The sequence below is a fragment of the Artemia sp. Qi Xiang Cuo genome, chromosome 10, assembly GCF_049724085.1.
Source record: "Artemia sp. Qi Xiang Cuo chromosome 10, ASM4972408v1, whole genome shotgun sequence".
Classification (NCBI taxonomy): domain Eukaryota; kingdom Metazoa; phylum Arthropoda; class Branchiopoda; order Anostraca; family Artemiidae; genus Artemia; species Artemia sp. Qi Xiang Cuo.
Genome location: NC_142803.1, coordinates 32,101,922 through 32,127,188, shown reverse-complemented (window position 1 = coordinate 32,127,188; position 25,267 = coordinate 32,101,922). Strand labels below are relative to the sequence as shown.

The following is a 25,267-nucleotide window of genomic DNA, read 5'->3' as shown; positions in this document are numbered from 1 at the left end:
CATTTGAACTTCAGCAAAATCAGTTCCATTGAGAAACTTAATTTGTTTCCAGTGTTTACACCAAAGCACCATACTTTCGCGAAAACTAAAATTACAATATTATTAAAAACAAGACATGAAGGAAGTATTTTCACTTTCTAATTCAGGTTCAGTTCAATATAAACAAAGTGCAGAAACAATTAAACCGATGTTTATTTCTTTTCTATTTATTCATTTTTTTTTGTAGACCAGTAGGGCCTACATTGTAAATGCCCCTAATATCAATTAAATAAAAAAAAAACCAATTTTTTCAACTGAAAGTAAGGAGCAACATTAAAACTTAAAACAAACATAAATTATTACGTATATAAAGGGGGTTGCCCCCTCCTCAGCACCTCGCTCTTCACGCTGAAGTTTTTTAGTACTTTTATAAAACGTCTTATAGTTCTAATTAAACGGCCCTTGTATTTCAGGAGTCATTATTAAAGAATTGGGATGAAATTCAAATTTTAGCGGAAAGAGCGAGGTGTTGAGGAGGGGACAACCCCCTTTATATGCATAATAGTTTCTATTCATTTTAAGTTTTAATGTTGCTCCTTAATTTCAGTTTAAAAAACTTGTTTTTTGTATTTAATTTCTGATCATTTGTTTAAATGATTACAGGAAATCTGGCCCCACCTTCACGGAGAAAGCCCCTGCCCACAGGAATATCCTCTAGACAATTAAATCCCAGTGAAAATTTACCCCCGGACAATGACTCTTAACCACTCAGCGCATAAAATTGAGACGGAAAAGAGAAAGTAAGACATAAAAAAATTTTGTATACGAATTCTGGTAAATTCCCCCAGTGTATAGGCCTAATTTCCCGTGATAAGATCACTCCCTGGAAACTTCCCTCCCGATGGAAAATTACCGTGGAAAAACCCCCAGCAGAAAATTTGTCCCTCCCCCCACCCCAAAATGTATAGCTACATCCCAATAACAAATACTATGCGCAAACAATGGGCAAATCTTATAACTTAAAGACCTTTCCCTGGGGCTGCGCGGGGGGGTCATTTTATACCCAAAAGCATAGTTATTGGGCCTTTCAACTATGAAGAATAACATGGCTATCTCAAAATTTTGGTCTCACGATTTTTGGAAAAAAGAGCCGGGGAGGGGGCCTAGTTGCCCTCCAATTTTTTGATCACTTAAAAAGGACACTAAAACTTTCAATTTCCGTTCGAATGATCCCTCTCCCGGTATTCTAGGACCACTGGGTCGATACGATCACCCCTGGAAAAAAAAAATAAAAAAATAAACACGCGTCCGTGATCTTTCTTCTGGCAAAAAATACAAAATTCCACATTTTTGCAGATAGGAGCTTGAAACCTGTACAGAATAGTTATCTGATACGCTAAATCTGATGATGTGATTTTCACTTGACTTTTAGGGGCTGTTTCCCCCTTTTTCCAAAATCAGGAAAATTTTCTCAGGCTCGTAGCCTTTGATGGGTAAGAATAAACTTAGCCTAATGAAATTTATATATTTGAAATCAGCATAAAAAGCCAATCCTTTTGATATATCTATTGGTATCAAAATTCCGTTTTTTAGAGTTTCGGTTACTATTGAGCCAGGTCGCTCCTTACTTACAGTTCGTTACCACGAACTGTTTGATATAGAGCAATAACAGATCTAGAAAGAACTTAATTTGTTGCAGGTGCAGATTAAGGTAATTACAGCAATCTTCAAAGTCAGAATCATGCAATCAAATCTTGTTTAATGGTACTAATAAGTGTAGACAGAGAATTTATTAAGCTGTTCGTATGTACTTATGCATGTATATTTCATTCTTGTAAGATAAAAAGGATTCCTTCACACAAAAGTTAAGTCCAGCTTGTGCTAATTCTTGTTCGTGGTTTAAAAGCTGATTTAAATGAAACTAAAGGGCTTAAATTTGGTAAGAAACAATTCTGATTGCGTGTTTTGAACAATTAAATCAACTTTGTTTTAATCAACCATCAAATGTTTTTGTTTTCCCACTTCAATGCACGTCATATGCCAACCTTAAAAAGATTGACATTGTTTGCCATTCATAGTTTTTTTTTATTCTTTTTTTTCTGATATTATCTTTTAAGTTTTTCTTGCAAAAGCACGATTTCAACTCAACTACGCATGCTCAAGAGCTATACTTATTAATTCAAATATTGTCGTACAAACACCAAAGGGTGTAACTGACATTCTCATTATTTTACATGGGAGCGAGTCGTTGTTCACTTTAAAAAGTAGTGTACACCATGTGGTGCACATAAAGCGTGACACAAGTGAGCCACACGTGACGCAAAGGGGCGCAACACGGCAGAAGTGTGCTTATTACAAGTGGAATGTGCCCCAAATGGCAGAACAAGCGAGGTCCCGAGATATAGGACCACACCAGATGGTGGAGAAGTGAGCAACCTCTCCATACAAGAAGAAATTATGCTTCGAGGTTTTCACTGGACCATAAAAAAAACTAAAAAGAAAAATAACAATTATAACGTGTAGCTTACATTATAAGCTACATTTTGAAAAATAACTTTTTTCCAAATGAAAGTAAAGATCAATATTAAAGATTAAAAGGGAAGCAATTACACTATAAATGGAGGGGGGGTGCCGTGCCTTCCTCAACCCGACACTCTTTACGTTAAACACTCTTTAGTCTAAAACATGAAAAGAAATTTTTTGGCCCAGAATTTTAAAATTTCTATATAAAAGACCCTTCAAATTGGTATGGGGTGATCTAACGGAAAAAAGTGATCTAATAATTTGACAAAAAGTTGAACTTTGGCGTAATAGCGGAGGGGGTGTAACATTCTTTGTGCTTAAGAGAATTCCATTTAATTGCGTAAAGCAAATACTCCTAAACAAAACCCTATTATTGAGACAAAGTATAGAAAATTCACTCTTAACATTAGGATAAAAGTCGAAGTTTAACGTAAAGAGTGGGCTGAGGGTGATGACCTTCTTCATACTAAGGGAAATTCTCTTGTGCTGATTAAACGAAACGCACCCAAATGAAAGCTTGTATGGTACAAGCTTTGCTATAAAAAAAAGTTAAAATTAAACATAAAAATGGTGAGGGGAGTGGGAGCCCCTCTTGTCTTTAGGATAATTGCTAATATAGTATTATAAAAGAACAGAAGTGAAAATTAAAAAAAAAATACAATATAATAATGAGCGACATGTCAGAACCTAAAATGATCAGAAAACCAACAAAGGGGGCCTGCCGCCCACTCTAAGTCGTCTCCAATGCAGACGTTCAACTTTTCCACGCTTCAAGAATGAATGCTCTAAGACAAGAACAATGTGATATAAGGTGACTTCCTTTTAAAAAGGTTCGATAGTTGCATTGGAAACCTCCCGTAAAATAAGACAATTTGTATTTGTTTCAAATTTTAACGTCGCTCTTTACCCGTGTTTGAAAACAACTGTTTTCCTATTTAGCTACGCTTGAAACTCCTTTATTCTCTCAAGAATTTGCATATGCGATTCGAAGACAATTTTAAAGATGAATTCGGAAACTTGATCAGAATTTTTTGATCGTCTGACTGTTCTCCGCGAGGAGTTTTTGAATTTTTTTTTTGGAACACCGACGATTCAGCAAAAAAACACAAACACTGTGCGACTGATTTACTGATTTTTTCTCTCTTCCTTTTAATTGGTAGAAGAACACACTAAAAAAGCTAACAAGAAGCATGCAATGTCAGTGATAAAATCTAAGAATGGCTAATCAATAAAGCTATCTTTTGTAATTAAAAACCGTTAATTGTTCTGGAATCATTAGTTTGATGAACTCATTGTGACCATTTCAGTTTGCTTCTAATATTACATTGGCGTTCTGAAAACTTTTACTTCACAAAAAGACTATCAGAGCCACAGTACAGATATCTATATGATCGAAGTCGTTACGAATGCAGATCAGTGTCGTAATTTCGTCAAAATCCTGAAAAAGGCTAAGCTGGTGCCGATTTTCCCAAGTCAAGTAAAAATGACAGTGAGTGAAAAATACAAAATGAACTATATAATACCATCAAGGCAAAGGCATAGGCTACTAAAGGAAACTGATGTAATCCTGTGGGTGCTTGAATTAATGTAGGCCTATCTTAATTTTGACAAGATTTTTGAAGAAGGTAAGGGAGGAGGGGGGCAGTTGCTCCATGCCCCAGAGCAAATTACGGAAACTGTCAATATTTAAAATATGTAAAAAAAATAGCTCTTACGGCAGAAGCGGGCATTGTTTTAGTAGGAGTTGAAGGGCGCATATACATAATACTTTTTGTTCGTTTTAAGTTTTAATGTTGCTCCTTACTTTCAGTTGAAAAAACTGTTTTTTTTAATTTAATTTCTGATCGTTTTTTTAAGTAATGCTGGGAAATCAGGCACTTCCTTCATGGGAAAATTCTCTTCTCCCATGAAAAATTCCTCGATGGAAAGATCATCCCACGTAACCCCCTCCCCCGACCCCACATCAGAAAAATAATCCCCCTGAAAACGTTTTATACTTCCCAATAACGAATACTATATGGAAACAATGGAGAAAGTTCATAACTTGCAGCCCTACCCCAGGAGCTTTGGGGGATTCAGTTATCCTCAGACATAGTTATTAGATTTTTCGACTGTTGAACAAAATGACTATCTCGAAATTTTGATCCGGTGACTTTGGGAAAAAATGAGCAGGTGAGTGAACCTAGTTGCCCTCCATTTTTTTGTCACTTAAAATGGGCACTAAAAATTTTAGTTTCGGCTCGAATGAGCCCTCTCACGTTGTTCTAGGATCACTGGGTCGATACGATCACTCCTGAAAAAAAAAACAAAAAAAAACGCGAATCCATAATCTTTTTATGGAAAAAAAAACAACACAAAATTCCACATTTTTGCAGATGGGAGCTTTAAACCTCTAGCGTAGAGTTTTCTGATACTCTGAATCTGATATGATTTTCATTAATATTCTATGACTTTTAGGGGGTGTTTCTCCTTTTTTTTCGAAAATATGGCAAAATTTCTCAGGCTCGTAACTTTCAAGGGGTAAGACTAAACTTGATAAAATTCATACATTTGAAATCAGCATAAAAATTCAATTCTTTTGATGTATCTATTGGTATCAAAATTGGTATCAGGTATATTGGTACTATTGGTATATTGGTATCAAGATCCGATTATTTTGATGTATCTATTGGTTTCAAAATTCCGTTTTGTAGAGTTTCGGTTATTATTGAGCCGGGTCGTTCCTTACTTACAGTTCGTTAAAACGAACTAATTGATTTGATTAATCTAAATGGTGATATTGTTCTTCCGCCAATTGAGAAGATGGATTCAATTTAGGGTTCTCTGGATTGAATTAGGGATTAGAGTATCAGATCTACACTTAAAATAGAAGAAAAAAAAATACTTAAAACTTAATTCGACGCTAGAGAACCCACAGATACACTTCTCACGTGGACACAAAACTATAAAATAACTCCTAAGTGGACAATGGTTGGGCTTTTTTTTATAGAAAAGTGAGATTCTTCTAAGAGATATTGCAAAATTTGTTCCTCTAAAAAATATCTCTTTTTGTTTATTTTTGGCCTTCTAAGAGGTAAAGACAATGTCTGGCCTGTCTGGCCTGATTCCAAGTTTCCATGAGTACCCACACTAATAGCATTTCGGAGAATTTAGAAGGCAGGCACGTAAACCGAGGATTTGCCCTCTCTGCCCTCTCTGCCCTCTCTTGCCCTCTCTGCAACCCAAAAAAGAATTTCGAAAGTATTGCGATTGTTCCTATATTATCTTAAACAATACTTGGTACTAACAATTAGCTTATGCTCAGTAGAAAACTTGTGGTGGGTGACATAATACATTTTAATTATATAATTTGGGCGATAAATTTGCACATTAGGGGGTCGGGGCTAGGTTACTCCCCCCCCCCCTAATGTGCAAATATATAGCCCAAATTTGTTTCTAAAGTATTATATTTTGATCATGTTTTGACACTTTTTGTTAGATTAACCTAAATTCACTTCGTGAGTGTTGGCGGTAAAATACATAAGTAACTAATTCTTATATTTTTGCTTTTTGCGTTTCGAGAAGCCCCTCCCCCCCCCCAAAAAAAAAATACGTTCGTGCCTACTCTTAGTTCAAATTTCTGATATCGAGGTGAAAAACGACCAACAGATATAATCATGAATTAAGACACATCATTATAGCTCTAGTTTCTAACCATTTAGTACTTAACTTTACGAAAACCGATGAAAACTATTCTCTTTGTACTTTCGAATGATAAATAATTGGATAAATATTCATGACTAAAAATTTTGCTGAGTTCTGTTTTTTACTCTTTGACGGTTGAAAATAAATCTCTGCTCAACTTTTATTTCTCAGTAATCCATATTATTATACTTGAATCAAGAGTGAACCGGTTTGACCCCCTGCTGCATGTGCATCGTTTAGATTTCAAAAGTCGGCTGGAGTATGCGCAAAACATTTGCTGCGCGACAAGTGAGGTGAATAGATTGTTAGCAAAAACCAGAACTTGACAGAACAGACTTGTATTGTTTTTTTTTTCCTGTCTTTTCTTAGATACGTCTGGTAACAACGGACTATTTATAAGTTTAATAATTTAATTTATTAAATTACCAAATTTAATAATTTGATTTAATGACAAGACAGTAATGTAGAATGTCGTCAAACAAAGCCAAAACGACTTGATTTTTTTTTATTTAAAAATAATTTTAAAACTTTTTGTTGAGAAAATTAAAAATTGTCTTCGCAAGACTCGCTGTATATAATTCTACAAAGTATGCAGACAAACAATAATGTCCCTTTTACGTCAAAATATTGTTGCGGCTGCAAAAGGGGATTTTTAGATTTAACTAACAAGGGATTTTGGACCTTTTTGCATTGAAAATGGCATCCGACGTTTTCTCTATCTGTATACCAAAGTTTCTTAAGCTAAAATGACGTTCATGTGCGTATCTAGTTCAACTTACATGTCTAGACGCGTCTTTGTCCGGACTCCAATATCGAGGCAGTTCTTCCCATTCACATGTCAAATACAGTGCTTGGCTGCAACACGTCACAGTAAACCATCCATTTCTAGAATCTAGAACTCTATGTAGGAATTCAAATTCTAATAATCAGGAAGCTTCTTTTGTTGTTAAATTCAGCATTTGAGCTTAAAAGTGGCGTTCACATGAATATCTGGCTCAAACCCCATGCCTGAGCAAGTGCATGGACAGGTATACACGTCAAGGCGTGGAGGTTTTACTAGAACTGCACATGAACGCCACTTGAGACAAATTAAATCTGACATCACAATCATGGAAAGATTCATAATCTTCAGAAGTTTAAGAAAGCCAGGTAACGTTATTAAGTAAAAAAAAAAAAAAAAAAAAAAAAAAAAATTAAAAAAAGGCAACCAGTCCATACTACTAAAACTCCGTTGATTCATCATAAAAAAAGTCAAAAAATTTCAACATAAAAAAAAAATCCGAAATACGCAGAATTTCGAGGTTTTTTCGAGGGGGAGGGGAATCGAAAAAAAAGTAGGAGAATCATAAAAAATTCTGTATTTCAAGGGGAAAGAGCATGGACCCATATGCCCTTGCCGGTTAAATTTAAAGGAGGCTTTTTACTCTGTACGCTCCTCCCCCCCCCCCAAGATTTTTTCATTTGTTCTCATATAGTTGGTTATATTTTCCACCTAATTTGTCGATTTTAGGCTGAATATTCAGGAGCCAGCGTTTTCCCCTAGAAAAATCCCCCTGAAACAACCCCCCATAAAATTTACCCCATGGAGAAATATACCACACGCAAAATTTAGAAGCCACAGAAAAAGTACAAAATACGTACCTGAAAGTAAGGAGCGACATTAAAACTTAAGACGAACAGAAATTTTTCCATATATGAAAGGGTCTGTCCCCTCCTCAAGATCCTACGCTAAAGTTTGACTCTTTGTCACAACTCTAATTTTTAAAACAATAAAAAACTTTAGCGTAAAGAGCGGGGCGTTGAGGAGGGGACAGCCCGTTTCATATACGGAATAATTTCTGTTCGTTTTAAGTTTTAATGTTGCTTCTTACTTTTAGTTAAAAATACTTATTTCTTTTTATTTCTGAGCGTTTTTCAACTAATCCAGGTCGAATTTGGGTCACCGTACATGCAAAATTAAAACACAATTTGCATATTAATTTTGGCAGATTTATTCCAGATATGAAGGGTTACCCCCTCCTCAATACCTTGCTCTTTATGCCAAACCTGTTAGCACTTTTAAAAAAGCTTCCTATTCTAATTAAATGACCCCCGTGTTTCAATTTTAGTAAACAGTCAAACTTTAGCGTAAAGAGTAAGGTATTGAGGAGGGGGCAACCCTTCATATATGGCATAATTTATGTTCGTTTTCAAATAATACAGGTAAATCTGGCTCACCCTCTATGAAATATACCCCTCCTCCTCACGGATAACTCCTCCCTGGAAATTTCATCCAACGTAAAGTGCACTCCCCACGTCATATCCCCTCCAGACAGTTCCATCCTCGCCGAGAATCCCCCCTCCTTGTAAAATGGTTTGTGGACGATTCGCCCTGAAAAATTCTACTTAGCATTCTTTCATTAGAATAAGACTTTAATCTGTAATCGGTTTCTTGATCACTCCAGAAATGTCCCCTTTCGTGGAGATTATTTTCCAAAAAACAAAACACGCGAAAAAAGCACCTTGATAACTCCCCCGGAACATCTCCACACAAAAAATTTGGCAAAAAGAATTTAAGACAATTAAAAAGAATTTCTTATAGTAATTCTGTCAAAAAACCCCAGTGTAACATTTCCCCTGGAATATTCACTCCCCAGAAATTTCCAGAAATGCCCCCTTTCGTGGAGATTATTTTCCAAAAAAGAAAACACACGAAAAAAGCACCTTGATAATTCCCCCGGAACATCTCCACACAAAAAATTTGGCAAAGAGAATGTGAGACAATTAAAAAGAATTTCTTATAGTAATTCTGTCTAAAAACCCAAGTGTAACATTTCCCCTGAAATATTCACTCCCCAAAAATTTCCCTCCCCAAGGAAGATTTACCCACAGAAATCAACCCCAAGCCCACCCCCCCCCCCCAAAAAAAAAATGGTTGTATGCTTCCCAATAATAAACACTATTTGTAAACAATGGGCAAAGTTCTCATCTTGCAGCCCTTCCCCCGGGGAAGGGCTGCAAGGGAGAGGGGGGTCATTTTACACCAAAAGACATGGTTATTAGATTTTTCGACTATACTGAACAAAATGGCTATCTCAAAATTTTGATCCGGTGACTTTGGGAAAAAAAGAGCGTGGGAGGGGGCCTAGTTGCCCTCCAATTTTTTGTGACAAGTACCATCAGGAACCTTTCACCGATTTTAAATGGTGATTTCCTCTTTTCCTAAATAAAATGTCTAAACGTATATATATATACATACGTATATAACGTATTTCAACATCAGAAAACACTATTGTGGAGGTCGTGATGGCTTCAGCCACGTCGAAGACCAAGTCACGCAGAAGTTCTATCCACATGAACAATATATACGTATCCTTCCTTCCGAATTTTTCAAGTAAAATTATTAAAGACTTTATTCGACAAAACTACTGTTAATCTAAAATTTTGACTAAATGGTCAAGTCTGGTTCGACGTTTTATTTTCAATTCAATATTTGAATTTTCAATCAGAAAACTGAAAAAGCAGGAAGCTGACAATAAATTTACAATTATTGGTACATACACTTTAATGGCAATAAATCGTGTGTTTTTTGGGCTGGTAGCCTGCATTAAATCTTGGTTAAGCCTGGGCATAATTTGAAAAACAAATAGAAACTAAATTAAAAAAAAAAACTTTTATCAATTGAAAGTAAGGAGTAGGCTAATATTAAAACTTTAAACAAACATAAACAAATTCATATATAAGGGGGACCACCCCTCTTCAAAACCCCACTCTTTGTGCTAAAGTTTGACTTTTTGTCACAATGCTCTAATAATGACTGCTAAACCACAAGGGCCGTTGAATTGGAATAAGAAACGTTTTAAAAACACTGTAGTCGGCATCAACTCGTTCAGTAGTAATTGCTTGAAAGCAGGCTAGATGGGAACTGGAAACTTCAGAAGGGAACTGGAACTTTCGATTTCCAATTGACTGCACCCTCTCCAAAGTTTAGTAGACACCCTTTACATAAAAACCTTATATCTTAACAATGGGCCACTTGCACAACTTGCAGTCCTTGTCCCGGGGCTGGAAGGGGGATTGTCAGACCCAGAGGCATGGCATGTGACTTTTGAACTATTTGAACAGAATGGTTATTTCAAAATTCTGATCAAATGTGTTTGGGGAGAAAACGGCGTGGGGTGGCTTGATGCCCCTATTCGCTTTTGACTCTTAAAAAGGGCACTAGAACTTTTAATTTGCAATCGAATGAGCTCCTTTCGAAGTCTATACGACCACCCTTTCCATATGAAGTACCTCAGAGAAAAGATAAATAAATAAATATTAATGCATTGACCACTCATTGTATTTTTATGGCGACGCTATAGCATTGCCTCCGACTTAAAGAGGTGGAGTAGAACTTTCAATTTCCCTTCTAAGGAACATTTAGAATTATCTAGGGGAAATACGGGGGGAATTTTTCTCCGGGGATTTTACCGTGGGGGAATTTTCCAGGGGGAGCCTAGACCCGAATATTCCGCTCCTTTCTAAGTGCGCACCTGGAAGAGTACGAATTTCGTACCTCGAGACAAAATTAATTATTTACAATACTCTGCATTTTCTAGTAATTTTAACCAACGCTTAACGTCAAAGCAGGGCTTTTTATTGAATTTTTAAAATAAAAATACGTGCAGAATGATGCACATGGCGCCCATAAGCTGAATTTAGGGGGGGGCTTATCAGGTTTAATCGGCATTTCCCATTCTGTATAATAAGGCAGCGTCATTGAGCCAGGGGGGCTGGCACCTCCCTGCCTCCCCCCCGCCCCGTATGGACGCCCTTGATGATGCTCTGAGTAAAATACAATGGAGTAGGAGCTTGTGTAGTTGCTATTTTGTACTCAGGTTGTATTCATTGCGATCGTAATTAGTAGTATTAGATTTTGGATAACATAGTCACCAAATCAGAATTTCGCTGCGATTAAGCACCTCCAAATTAGGTAACAAAGCACCTCCAAATTATGTAAAAATTTAGACTATGTAGTTAGCCTAAATAGTAATTTCCTCCATGGAGGAAACGAAAATTCACACTAAAAGAACAAATTAGTTGCACCACTTTTCCAATAGGAATTCCCAGCTCCAGCTTACTCCTTTTGTTCCCAGTAGATCAGGCAGACAGAGCTAATAATCTGGAAGTCAAAAAAGCAAAACAAGAAGAGAAACATCGGAATCTACTTAATATATTCACGTTTAATCGAAAAAGAGTCCGCACTTAATGATTGTGGAATTTGAAAGTGACGCCGTCAGACCCAAGGAAACGAATAACAACTTTTATATTTAATAAAATGGAATGTGGAGAGGTAGATGGCCGAATGGCGACCCTGTCACTCAAATACTGAAATGGCATAGGATCTTATCTGATGGACAGAGTGACAGCCGATACAGTAATCGAAAAATCGTGATCTATTCATTTGGGAAGAACAATCTAAACCCAGCTCTAGTGTTCGTGGTCTGGCCGCAGGGGGATTTGAGATCAACTTAAAAAGAAAAAAATATCTCAGATACGAATTCAATTGTTTAAGAGGAGATTATATATCAAAATTGTGCATTTCTTAGTTTAAGAAAAAGCAAATGTAGACCAAAAGAGAGGTTACCGAAAGAACTTAAACTTCAAGTAAACAATATTGCCCTGATCTTAAAATCAAGCCCGTCAAAAGTCCCACTTTTGCGGTCACTGCCATCTATCAACTGCCACTGCATCGTTATGCTCAGGTTTTCCTTTCTTGTGTAATCCTTTATTCCTACATTCGAGATCATGTAGTCTGTTACTTAAAAAAGCATTACTGGTGGGTCCAAGAGGGCACCCGCCCCCAAGATTTTTTCTCGCGCTATCACTCCTTTTCCACTCTTTTTTAAAAATGAATTTGTCAAATTCGTCAATTATTGGCGTCCTTGTCACATTATCCACCCTAGATTTCCTTATTTGCACCCTTGTGACATCCTCCCCCCTTAGATTCTGCTCTAGATCCGCCCATGAATAGCATAATACTAATGAGACTCTCAGAAGAGCCTAGACGAAATTCAATTATAAACTGCAGGAAACTTGAGGATTAATATTGGAGTAGAAATGATTTTAGTTTCAATAAATGACCTTGATTCCATTTTTACTGAATAGAATGCAGAAGGTTTCCAACAATAAATAAAACTAAAGATGAATCCTAAAAGTCATTTTTTATGTTATTTTGTATAAGGAACCACTGACTTAACGTGACTTTGAAATAAAAGCGAGAGAGATAATAAAGTAGGTTAAAGTTATTTCGGAAACCTCTCTGCATTTCCTTTTTTTTAGTTTACTTTTGATCACTCGTGCACAAATTCGTTCAAACAACCGTGGAAGTCCATTTAGATACACAAACTAGAAATGGGCGTGGACACGACGTCACATAGGCTATTTGAACAAAAATTCGAATAAATGGTCGTGTACCCCTGATAAAGGTTGTTGCTTAGCTAAAATTTAGAAAATGGAGATTGTGAATTGAATCTGGGGCGCCATGTCATGTGATAGCTATTTATAGCCCAGAGTCTGGAGCCCGGACCCCCATCATATATTAATTTTTTCGAGTATATGGGCACTTCTTTTTCCAATTAATATTTCATTTGTTATGTGGTTCCCCCAGAAAAAAAAAAATCATGTTTACTGGCCTGGCATGCTAGTCCTCAACGGATATTAAATTGAAATGTTGTCTTTCCTGCCGTATATCCCTCGACGGGGCTAGCAGAGCAGTAATTCAAGCGGACACGCCTCCAAAATGTTCTCCGTATGGACAAAGTTTGTAATACAAATCGTAACCAGAAATAAGTCACGTTGTTCCCAACATAACAATATTTAGGATTTTTTGCATATACCTAGCCTTCTAAGTTGCTTGAGAAGGGGGGATGGAGCGTGACGTCTGTCTCCTCGCAGTCGCAGGCACCCTTGTCCTCTCTGAGGACATTTGAAATTTGCAGCCGGCATCCGTTAGTGACTCTATCGAAGATAATCAGATTCCAAGACAAAGGACAGAGAGAGATTAAATATTTAATCGAATGTCACTTAGCCTCAAACTGACAGATGCCAGGCGCTTCGTGATCTTATCTGCCCAAAATTGTGATTAGATGCTCAGCTCCTGACTTCTTAGACTGCCTATTATGAAGCAATTTCTATCTACTAAGCTTTACAAAAAGGTTTCATGTTACAAGTTGAGCTAGTATTTGTTCGAGTTTTTGTAATAGTTCTCTATTTATTAATCAAGAGGATTAAACAAACAATTTGGATGTTTTTTTTCGGTTAAGAAAAAAGAGAATTTTGAAACTGCAGACTACTAAACAGTTTTTAGGGACTGAATTTAAACTTTCCTAATTTGAAACTATGAAGGAAACTTCAACATGAGGTCAATTAATACGGAACAAAACTTCAGCAGATACTAGTTAACGGCGCTATGAAATGCCCTCCACTTATTTTTCGAACCCCTAAAAAGTTTAATACATTCTAACTCGGAATTATACACGCAAATCTGAAATTTACGTACCCGGAGGAGGAATATCTAGACTCAGGATACCTTGTTAGCCATTATCTAATACTCTTAACACTAATTATTCATCCCAGTACAAAACCGCTTGAGCTATTCACAGCTACGCACGTTGCTTCCCCGTCCTACTCTGTTCAAATCATCCCACTTGGATTTCCCCTCCCCTGGACTTCCTACTTCCTTTATATTCTTGACATGAACTCTTTCCTCTTCATTCCAGGACGTCCTTCTTTTCGTTTGGCACTAGCTGGATCAAACAGTTCGTGGCAACGAAGTGTAAGTAAGGAGCGACCCAGCTCAATAGTAACCGAGACTCTAAAAAACGGAATTTTGAAACCAATAGATACATCGAAAGAACCGGATCTTAATGATGATTAATTTTAAAAAACAAAGTTTTTCCGAGGGAAGTAAAGAGCGAAGTTGAAACTTAAAATAACGGACAAAAATTATTATTTCACAGCATATTTAATATATATCAATATAACTAGTACAAATAAACCAACTAAGCGCTAGTTTTGTATATTGGTTTATTTGTACTAGTTATATTAATGTATATTAAATATGCTGTGAAGTAATAATTTTTGTCCGTTATTTTAAGTTTCAACTTCGCTCTTTACTTCCCTCGGAAAAACTTTGTTTTTTTTAAATTAATCTTCGGTCGTTTTTGATTAAAATTTAATGCAGAAACAACGCTGCCATGATCTTTTTTATTTATACGGAATAACGTATGCTCGTTTTAAGTTTTAATGTCACTTCTTAGTTTCAGTTGAAAACTTATTTTTAATTTAATTTCTAATTATCACCGATCTAGGGGAGATAAGACAGCTTTAAAAAATACTGCAAACAATCTTGACAGCTAAGAAAAACTTTTAGTCTATAAAATAAGGTTCATTATCCATACTTCACAAAACAATACATTTTTTTCAGGAACATTTGTTTTCCGATGAGCAAAAAGCTGTCTTTACTCGGCCGACTTCGCCTGAAAAAGCCATAATGAAGACAGGGCCTTATAAACCACCTACTGACTAGCAGAAACTAGAAGGCTACTGTAACAAAAGAAAGCCGTTTAAGGGCTCATTTAAAAGCTTGTATTTATACTTAATCACTTTTTATATCACATTTTCTTCCCCTTTATATCCCTGGCCATGGAGCCTTTCGAGGGGGGATTAGGAATGTTGTGATTGGATTGTATGTATTGATTGGATTATTCAATGTAGGCCTATTTTAATGTTTTTCTATTGATTTAGTGTTTGATTTAAACGGTATGTATTCCCCCTCTAATACAGGCCTAGGAGCCTTTGGGGGATTAGCACAATGTATTTTCTTGTATGATTAATTGATTATGAATAAATCTTATCTTATCTATAAAATTGACTTGATAGCACCTTCCCACAAAGTGCACTTTCGGTTGTTTCCCCAACTTTTTTAAATGAAACAAGTGCCTTTTCCAATGAAAAGGCAATATTATGTTCCAATATTATACGTTTGTAGGTAGTTGAAGGAGATGATTTTTTTTTGTCAAAATGATCTCAAATCATAGCATTCGAAAACAAAATAAGAGACAAATTAGGTCTTGGGAGGAGGTTTAGTTGCCCTCCAATCTTCAGGGTCTCTTAAAAAGGACACTAGAACAAAAAACAAAAAATAAAAACGCATCCGTGATCAGTCTTCTGGGAAAAACATAAGTTCCACGTTTGTGCAGATAGGAGATCATTACCTCCACATTAACATTTTCTGATAGGCTAAATCTGAAGGTCTAATTTATATTAAGATTTTTTGATTTTTTGGGCGGTGTTTCTACTGTTTCCGAAAATCAGGCTCCCTGTTTTCAAAATCCCTTAATCCATCAAAATCTCTTTTTCTTCTGAGGCTTGGAGCCTTTGATGGGTAGATACTAAACGCAATGAAATTTATATATTTGCAATCTGCATAAAAACCCTATTCTTAGCAATTGTTATCAAAATTCCATTTTTGAGTTTCGGTTACAATTGAGCTGAGTCGCTCCTTAATTACAGTTTAACACTATGAACTGTTTGATAAAACTTATTGGGCTAACGTCCTATTTTTTAATTAATCCTGTAGCAAACCGGAGTTTTTGAAGCACGATTTATGCTATTAAAGTGTAGTATTTCTGAGTCCAGTTGAAATGTGCACCATTTTGGAAAATTCTCTTTTTTTGGGGAAGTTGTTGGTTCCTTTAAGTGTACGTAAAGGACTGAAATACCCTTACAGGCGTCTTCAGTTCTTCGATATATTTGCTTACTTGGTTATTCAGCGTAAGCAGCAAATTTATGGCAAATCCAGGGAAGAAATCTTTTTTTAAACGCTTTTTGGGTCTCATTACAAAAATGAGGTTCGTCGCAAAAACATAAGGTGGCACCGCAATAGGAATTTTGCTCCTAATTTGAAAAAATTGGATTCATATGTTAATGCGTAGTCCCCGTTAGTATTGGTGAGATAAGTACAGCGTCTTAAGAAATTTTTTACCTACAAACACTCACAAAAAATGTATTTAAAAAAAGTGGTTGTAATAGCTTAAAGATATCTCGTTTACCAATGTGTCCGGACGTTAATTTCTCAGACAAGGAATCTTAAGTTATTTCAAAGTAAAAATATATTTTCTTATTTTTATAATTATCTTTTTATACTCAAAATTCAATTAGCATTCCCCTTTTTCTGCTATAATTCAAATATTTGAATTGAACTTATGCTGAACATATTACTTTCAATGGTCCTATAGTCAAATTTAAAATGATATTCAAGAAACTTCAAACTACTGTTGAAGTTGAAACCGTGTTGAGTGATATAGCCTATTTACGGTGAAAATTACATTTTTTCTACTGAAAAGTACATAAATATTAATAATTTCATGAATTTGTTGGAATTCAATAAGCAAGTCACAATTCCAACAGAAAAATTGGATTTTTTTTTGTAACTTGTTTGAATTAAATAAGCAAGTCACAATTCCAACAGAAAAATTGGATTTGTTTTTACTTGTTTGAAGTCGAGCAAAACATTTTGTTCGAAATCAAATTTTTTACAGTGTAGCTTTTCCACTTGAGACACGACACCGAAAGTGCCATTTTTAGTGCCATTTGAACTTGATTATGGTGGAATTTATGTGAAAGACGTAGATATGTGCAATATCTTTTATATGAGCTATAAAGATCTACCAACGATGTTTTGGTAGCCTGCTAGTGCCATCCTTTGAGAAATAGCACAAAAAGTGCCATTTTAGTGCCATATGGCACGTGCAGATGGCAGAATTTATAAAAAGAACGTAGATATGAGAAATAACTTTTGAATGAGCCATTAAGAATCTCTCTATTATGTACTGGTAGCCCACTAGACCTGTTGAAAAAAAAAACAACAACAAAAATCGGGAGACAGATCAGTGCTACCAATGCAAAAAAAAGTGATTTTCCTTGCTGTTCAGGGAGAGGGACTGTAACTTCCCTGTAAAAGGTTTTAACCATGTTATATCTAATGGTACACTTTTCATTTTCATATGACGCCATTTTCGAGGAGTGTGAGGCTTTTTTTTCGAAATCAACATAAATTTCTTTTCGCAAAAAAACTTTTGCTTTTAAGATGAACCGAAATAACAGTTAACGTTCCTGAGTCAGTGTCAGATGGGAATTTTTTTCACTAGGCAATTTTTTTTCAAAACGCGTTTTTTAACTTTTGGTTTCTATGGGCTGTGGTTCGCTTTTTAATAGGTTGCAGCTGCCACTGCAGCCATGGTACCTTGCCTGTACATTCTTTTAAAAAATGAGCCTAGAAAATGACTGAAAAGAAACAACAGCGGATACCGATATTCCCGATACGATACATGTGATACCAATAGGCCCAATACCGATACGCGCGATATCGATACGCCCGATACCACATACAGCCCTTCCCCAGGGACTATGGAGGTCCATATCATCATCAAAACCATATTAATTTGACCTTTGAACTATGTTAAAAAAAATGGCTATCTCAAAATTTTTATAGGACTAGTTTGGGAGGAGGGGGCCTGTGGGGAGGGGGGCTATTTGCCCTCCAATCTTTTTGGTCGCTCAAAAAGGGCACATAAAAATTCGATTTCCTTTCGAATGAACTATTACACAACTCTCTATAATTCTCTGGCCACCCCCTAGCCCTTCTAGAAAAAAAGAAAGAAAAAAGGGAGACAGATCAGTTCTACCCATGCAAAAAAGTCATTTTCCTTGGTGTTCAAGGTGGGGGACTTTAATTATCCGACTAAAGGTTTCCGACCATGCTGATTCCAATGGTGCACTTTTTATTTCGATTTGACGCCATTTTCAAGGGGTTTCATTCAGGCTCTTTTTCGAAATCACTATAAATTTCTTTTCACGATAGACTTTTACTTCTAAGATTAACCGAAACAATAGTTACCATTCCTGATTCAGTGTAATATGACAATTTTTTCTCACTAGACAGTTTATTGAAAAACACGTTTTTCAACTTTTAATTACTATGGGCTGTGGTTAGCTCTTTACTAGGTTGCAGCTGCCGCTGCAACCATGATTTCCAATATATAAGTTCCATCAAGTTTAGTCTTAACCATCAACAGTTACGAGCCTGAAAAAATTTGCCTTATTTTCGAAAAAAGGGGGAAACACCCCCCAAAACTCATAGAATCTTAATGAAATTACACCATCAGATTCAGCGTATCAGAGAACCCTACTGTAGAGGTTACGTGGGAGGATTTTTCCATGGAGGAAGTTTTCATGGAGGGAATTTTTATGAGGGGGAGAAGGGCGCCGGATTTCCAGCATTATTTAAAAAACGACAAGAAATTAAATAAAAAAAACAAGTTTTTTCAACTGAAAGTAAAGAGTAACATTAAAACTAAAAACTAACAGAAATTATTACGTATATGAGGGGGTTTGCCCCCTAGTCAATACCTTGCTCTTTGCGCTAAAGCTTTTTTAGTACTTTCAAAAGAGCTATTTATTCTAATTAAACGGTCTTTGTAATTCAGGGGTCATTCTAGGGGAAAGTAAAGAGTTGGAACAAAATTAGAACTTTAGAGTAAAGAGCGAAGTATTGACGAGGGGGCGAACCCCCTTTATATACGTAATAATAACTTACAATAGCACGATTCATTTCTTCTCGTCGATTAATTAGCGTTTTCCGTAAAATTGATAATTGAGCAATATTCCTATTTAAATTTCAGTAAAGACAAAGCACCCGGTATTCCTTGCCCCTCCCCACCCTCCTGGGAAATACCCTGGTGGTACTCATGATGCCACCACCTCTCCACCATTTCTGCTGGTTAGCATATGAATTAATCTTTTATTTTACATTAAAATTCGTTATTTCAAAAATAGAGGAGCTATCAACCCGCTCTGCCCATATTATAGGCTTAGTCCAAAAATATTCCCAAAAATGAAGGAAGATTGACGATTCTCCTTCCAAATCCCCTTCTACCAAACAGTTCCTGGTAAGGAGCTGTAAGTAAGGAGCGAACCGGCTCAATAGTAACCAAAACTCTAAAAAACAGAATTTTGATATTTATAGATACATAAAAAAAATCAGATTTTTATGTTGATTTCGAATATAAAAGGTTCATCAAGTTTAGTCTTACTCAACAAATGTTACGTGCCTTAAAAAAATTGCTTTATTTTCGAAAAAGGGTGAAATACCCCATAAAAGTCAAGAAACCTTAATAAAAATCAAACCATCAGATTCAGCGTATAAGAGAACCCTACTGTAGAGGTTTCAAGCTCCTATCTGCAAAAATGTGGAATTTTGTATTTTTCGCTAGAAGAAAGATCACGGATGCGTGATCATTTGTTTTTTTGTTTTTTCCCAGGGGTGATCGCCGACCCAGAGGTCCTAGAATATCGCAGGAGGACTTATTTGAACGGAGATTAAAAGTTCTAGTGCCATCTTTAGGTGACCAAAAAATGGAGGTCAGCTAGGCCCCCTCCCACGCTCCTTTTTTCCCAATGTCACCCTGTCATTATTTTGAGATAGCCATTTTGGTTCACCATGGTCGAAAAACATAATAACTATGTCTTTGAGGATGACCTAATCCCCCATAGTCCCTTGGGGAAGGGCTGCAAGTTATGAACTTTGTCCCATGTTTACATACAGTATTGGTTATTGGAAAGTAAACAGAGGTTTTCAGGGGGAGTTTTTCTGGTAATGGGGGGGGGAGGGTCAGGGGTCAAGTGGGAGGAGGTTTTCATGGGGGAAGGGGCATTTCTATGAAGAAAGCGACGGATTTCCCAGCATTCCTTAAGAAAACGATCAGAAATTCAATAAGAAAAACAAGTTTTTTCAACTGAAAGTAAGGAACAACATCAAAACTTAAAACAAACAGAAATTATTACGTCTATGACGGGGTTTGCCCCCTACTCAATCATTCGCTCTTTACGCTAAAGTTTTTTAGTACTTTCATAAGTGCTACTTATTCTCATTAAACGTCCTTTGTAATTACGGGGTCATTCTTAAAGAATTGGAACAAAATTTGAACTTTAGCGCAAATAGCGAGGTATTGACTAGAGGGCGAGCCCCTAATATACGCAGTTAAAACATACAAATACTAAAGTTCGTTATTCAAGTTAATTCGTAAGCTACGTATTATTTATTACTAATAAAAACACTCGTAAATAAAATTAAAAGTTCTAGTGCCCTTTGTACGCAACTCAAAAAATTGGAGGGCAATTAGGACCCCTCCTCCGCCCCTTTTCTCTCAAAATAGTCCGATCAAAATTTCGAGAAAGCCATTTAGCCAAAAAAAAGTTAAAATAATATGCAAATTTTGTTTTAGTCATTCATGTACGATGAGTCAAAATCAAAGCTGCATTAATTCAAAAACGTTCAGAAATTAAGTAAAAAACAAGTTTTTTTTTAACTGAAAGTAAGGAGCGACATTAAAAGTTAAAACGAACAGAAATTATTCCATCTATGAAAGGGGCTGTACCCTCCTCAACGCCTCGTTCTTTACGCTAAATTTGATTCTTTCTCGTAACTCTATGTTTTAAAACAATAAAAAACTTATAGCTTAAAGAGCGAGGCGTTGAGGAGGGGACAGCACCTTTCATATACGGAATAATTTCTGTTCGTTTTAAGTTTTAATGTCTCTCCTTACTTTCAGTTAAAAAAAAAACTTGTTTTTATTACTTAATTGTCAAAAAGCTCGATCTTCGGAAACCTATTATTTCAACCTATTATCGTCCGCATGCAATTTTACAGGGAGGGGGATTCTCAGTGAGGATGGAACTGTCTGGAGGGAATTTGACAGAGGAAGGTTTACTTTAAGTATGTAACCTAACCTAACCTAGGTATCTTTCCTTCCCTAAACCCCCAAAACAAAAATTTAAATATCGCAAACGCAATGAAAACCAGACTTTGCATTGCATTTCTCTATAGCGGTCTCTTGCAATTAACCCGTCTGGCGGGTTTTTCGTGACTGGTTTCCTCTTACAATATATAAAAGTGACCATATAACCCACCAGTAGCCAATGACTTCCAGTATCCTGATCTTAGTTTCAACACTTACTTTCCTATTCGTCTGAACATTTCTTTCAAGTCAAAAAAAAAATTCTCTTCTGCCAAACTTAATGTTTTTATGCATATATTCCTAGTGATGCGTTAAATGGACAGTTTTATATATTGTACAAGGAAACCAGTCACGAAAAACCCGTCAAACAAGCTATTCTCAAGAGACCGCTATACATATTGACTGCAAAGCCGTAATTTCTCAATGAGTTACAATATTTAAACGATTGTTTTTTGGGGTTTAAGAGGGGGGGGAAAGGTACCTAGGTTAGGTTGTGTATTTAATATATGCTATGCTTTAATTCCCACCCCCCCTAATGTGCAAATATATAGCCCAAATTTGTTTATAAACTATTATATATTCATCCTATTTTATTTGATTTCATTAGCTTTATTTTTTAGCATTTTATTTGAACCAAACTTGAGTTTTTAGAAGTGTGCATATAATGTACCAGTACCTTCCTAGTTCCTTTTGGAACTTTCCTTCCTAAAACATCGGGGGTAGCCTATATCAAAAACTGTTTTCCAAAATCATCTTTACTTTTAACATCAATACAGCACACATACATGCCCTATTGCGTTTTACTACTAGGTCATTCATGTCAACAAAAGTGTGGCAGTCTATTACCATTTTTACTTTTCTCTCCTCGGCAAACTCGACCTAAGCTAGAATATCATCTATAAGTGTTCGTAGTAAACTGAGTATTTAACCTTTTTAACAACGGTGCCACCTGGGATATTCAATATCTATTTCCGCAACTCTATGTAAAATTCCTTCGAGTCATTACTGTCTCCACTATTCAGCTTTGCAAAGACATATACTACTATGACTCATCCCTTCCGTCTTTTAGTCATAAAATGCTCAATTACTATTCTATTATTAACACCTTTCGAGTTCATATATGATATACCCAATCTTCACTGCCTGAATAAATGAATTCTATTCAACCTAACGTCATGTTTCCTAACTTAAGGAGATGACTTTACGAAACTCCAAGCGAGTCTAAGCCAAAACGTCTAGATTCTTCATTCAAATATCCACACGATAAGGTATTTCAACGTCGAAATGTTCAAGGTTGTATTTTCATATTATTTAAATGACTGAAAGCAATAGAACTTCAACATGTAAAAGCCAGAGTTCTCAAATTCACGACTTTACCCATATAGATTTCAAAGTTCTGGCTTGTGCTCCGCAAAATTTTTATGTTGAAGATGATTTTTAACATGCTTTTAGAAAATAATAGTTGATCTGCAGAGTACTATTGCTGATACAATAAAAATGGCTGCAGCAAGTCATCCATAAGGTTTGAAGCTGTAGGCCCGTTTTTTAGCACTAAGATCTTACATCTTTCTGCAAAGATTATCGTTTTTTAACTCATCTTTGTTCTAAGATCTTACAGCTCACTGATGTTAGCAAAAAATGTGAAGACCGCCACTGTTTGGCCATATAGAACAATGATGAGAGAACTTTGATGATATACTCATCATTGTTCTCAGACCGCTGATCAGCAGAATGATGTAAGAAGTTTGCATAAAACGACAAAAGATGTAAGATCGTAGTTCAAAGATTTCACTTTTAAGCGTTTTCTGACAAAAGATGTAAGATCTTAGCACATTGATGAGTTAAAAAACGGCCCTTGTTTCTCATCGACATTCCATAACGTAAGCTACTTAAATTAAAAACGTAAATGATCTTTGATTTGTCAGCTAAAATTAACTCACCAATCAGATTCAAGTTTAAATTCTTACCGACGTTTAGTAAACTAGTGAGATAGGTTCAAATCACTCAATGTGAAACCACTGATAGTATAAAATCAGATCATCATCTTGTATGCATTATGTAAGTATAGAAGCAGTTAAGTCTTGATTTACGTATACATTTTTACGTTTACGTATTTACATTTTTCAATGTGTTTTTTTGTTTAGTTTGTTTTTCATGACACAAACAATTGAAAGCAGATACTCTTATGAAATAGAAAAATGAGTCACAGACCATCTAACTAAAGGATTCTAAAGGGCTATACACGGGGCGCTAATTCAAATGTTCATCAGTACAAAAAGAGTAATAATTGTTGATAGTCCATTCAACTTTCTTTCCAAATTTAATATTCGCTGCCAAGCCATTGGCACCCCAGCCCCCTCTCCTTAACACTTGAATATAGCCCAGGGTTATCTAGAAAAGTTTGCTGGTTTTTGTCATTTTCTTTTCTTCAATTTGGCATTATGAACCAACTGTTGATGATAAATAACTATAAGAAAACAGTGGTGGATCCATTAAGTGGGGGACCCCCCCCCAAGAGTTTTATGGTGTTCTCATTTTTTCTTTTTTTTAATCTTTTTTAAGAATGAATTTGTCAATTTGGTCAATTATTGGTACATTTGTGACATTGCCCCCTCCCCCCAATATTTTGCTCATTGGCACCCTTGTCAGATTGGGCCTCCCCCAAGATGTCGCGCTAGATCCACCCCTTAAAAAACACAATCCTGGCATCAGGGAGGAGGGCTATGACGCAATTGGCATGATAGCGAATTATATATTTGGAAAGAATGGGGAATTGAATGGTATTACCCTTTTGGTATAATTAGAGCTAGTTCAGAAAAGAAATCTTGCACTTAGATTGCCTCCTTTTATTGTGAAAAGTTGCGTAGCGATTTCAAAGAACAGGCAAATCCTACTTCTCAAGCAAAATTATTTAATACCCTGCTCGGGTTGAAACCAGTAGGACAAATCCATTGTTAAGCCTTCTTTAAGAATCAAGATCTGGGAGATGCAAGCCACCGTTGCTTAGCGGCTCTTCTAAAGGGAAGACAATAATATCGAAATAATAGCACTATTCAATTTCTCTATCAACGGTCTTTCCAAATATAATGGTTGCTACCGTAAAAATGCGCCCCAGCCCCAAGGGTGCCATATATAGCACTAGGCTTTATACCAAACTACAAAAGATATAGTAGAGTAATAAAATTTTACTTTAAAATAAGCAGCATGTTCCTATGAATCAGATTTTCATGTTTATTTTCATTGCTATCCATATTTTAAAATCATTTGTAAACAATATATTTATCCAGATAATCTCAATTCTTTTGAGACGGTACTTTTAGCAAGTAAGGAATATAAATAACCGTTAACAAATACGACGAATTTAGCGACGGAAAACAACAGATAAATTCATTATTTAGGGCTAAATTCACCGTTAAAAGAAGGAGGCGCACTCTCACGGTAGCCACCATTTTATTTGAAAATAGTGCCAATATGGGAATCGAATGATGCTATTGGTTTATTATTATTGTGTTTTCTTCAGAAAACATTGTCATCCTAAACACAGGAATGATCAAACTCTAGTCAATCTTCTCGAATTCACTTTTTGAAGATCTGACAAATTTATTCTTAAGAGACAAAATTAATTCCAAGTTGCATTAAAAATCGGTAAACGCAAGGAAGATTTCATCCGAATTATTGTCATATACTGACCTCGGACCGTTTCAAATATGTAAAATATGTGTTCTCTATCCAGCCTTGAGTGTTACCTATTCAGAGTACAAAATCATACTAACTGTTGCAATCGGATCACTAAGAGCGCTGATACCTGCGATTTAGGTATTGGTTGGCTTGTAGCTCTACCCATCGAGCTTTAACATTCTTGATCTTTGAAAAATGCTACTTAAAAGGGTTGGGACAGCTCAAATGGCTGGAGCTTCCCTGCTGTAACTTGTAATTAAAGTGGAATGTATAGTTTATTTTTTTTTATGTTCTTTTATTGCCCGTAATTAATTAAATGTATAGCCTGGCTAAAAATGAATTAGATTTTTATTATGTGAAATGGCAAGCTTATGCATAAATGCTTCATTTATATTTTTTGTTTCTTTTCAAAACTGATTCTTTGACGTATACAGGATTTAAAAAATGATGGTAATTGAGACTGCATAAGTAGTTAGCATTAGGGTTGCCACGCTTGAATTATTGCCTTTACAAAGGTATTTTCAGAAACATGTAAGCTTAGATGTAAATGTATAGAACTTCAGTTTTCCTACAAAAATTTA

The 25,267-nt window shown here is 35.9% G+C and overlaps 1 protein-coding gene across 3 annotated transcripts in view; it reads right to left on the bottom strand.

Annotated features, from left to right (window-relative positions):
• LOC148947674 (uncharacterized) overlaps window positions 1–24,748 on the bottom strand; it is a 47,877-nt gene extending 23,129 nt beyond the window's left edge. The window contains exons 1-2 of one of the 3 annotated variants that reach the window (XM_089096191.1): window positions 24,699–24,747; window positions 6,966–7,078 (exon numbers count right to left, since the gene is read on the bottom strand). The gene's annotated coding sequence lies outside the window, so the exon portion shown is untranslated. Of the gene's footprint in view, window positions 1–6,965; window positions 7,079–24,698 lie in introns of all 3 variants that reach the window. The other 2 variants (XM_089096192.1, XM_089096190.1) reach the window with 2 other exon arrangements.
• Between the last annotated feature and the right edge of the window lie 519 nt (window positions 24,749–25,267).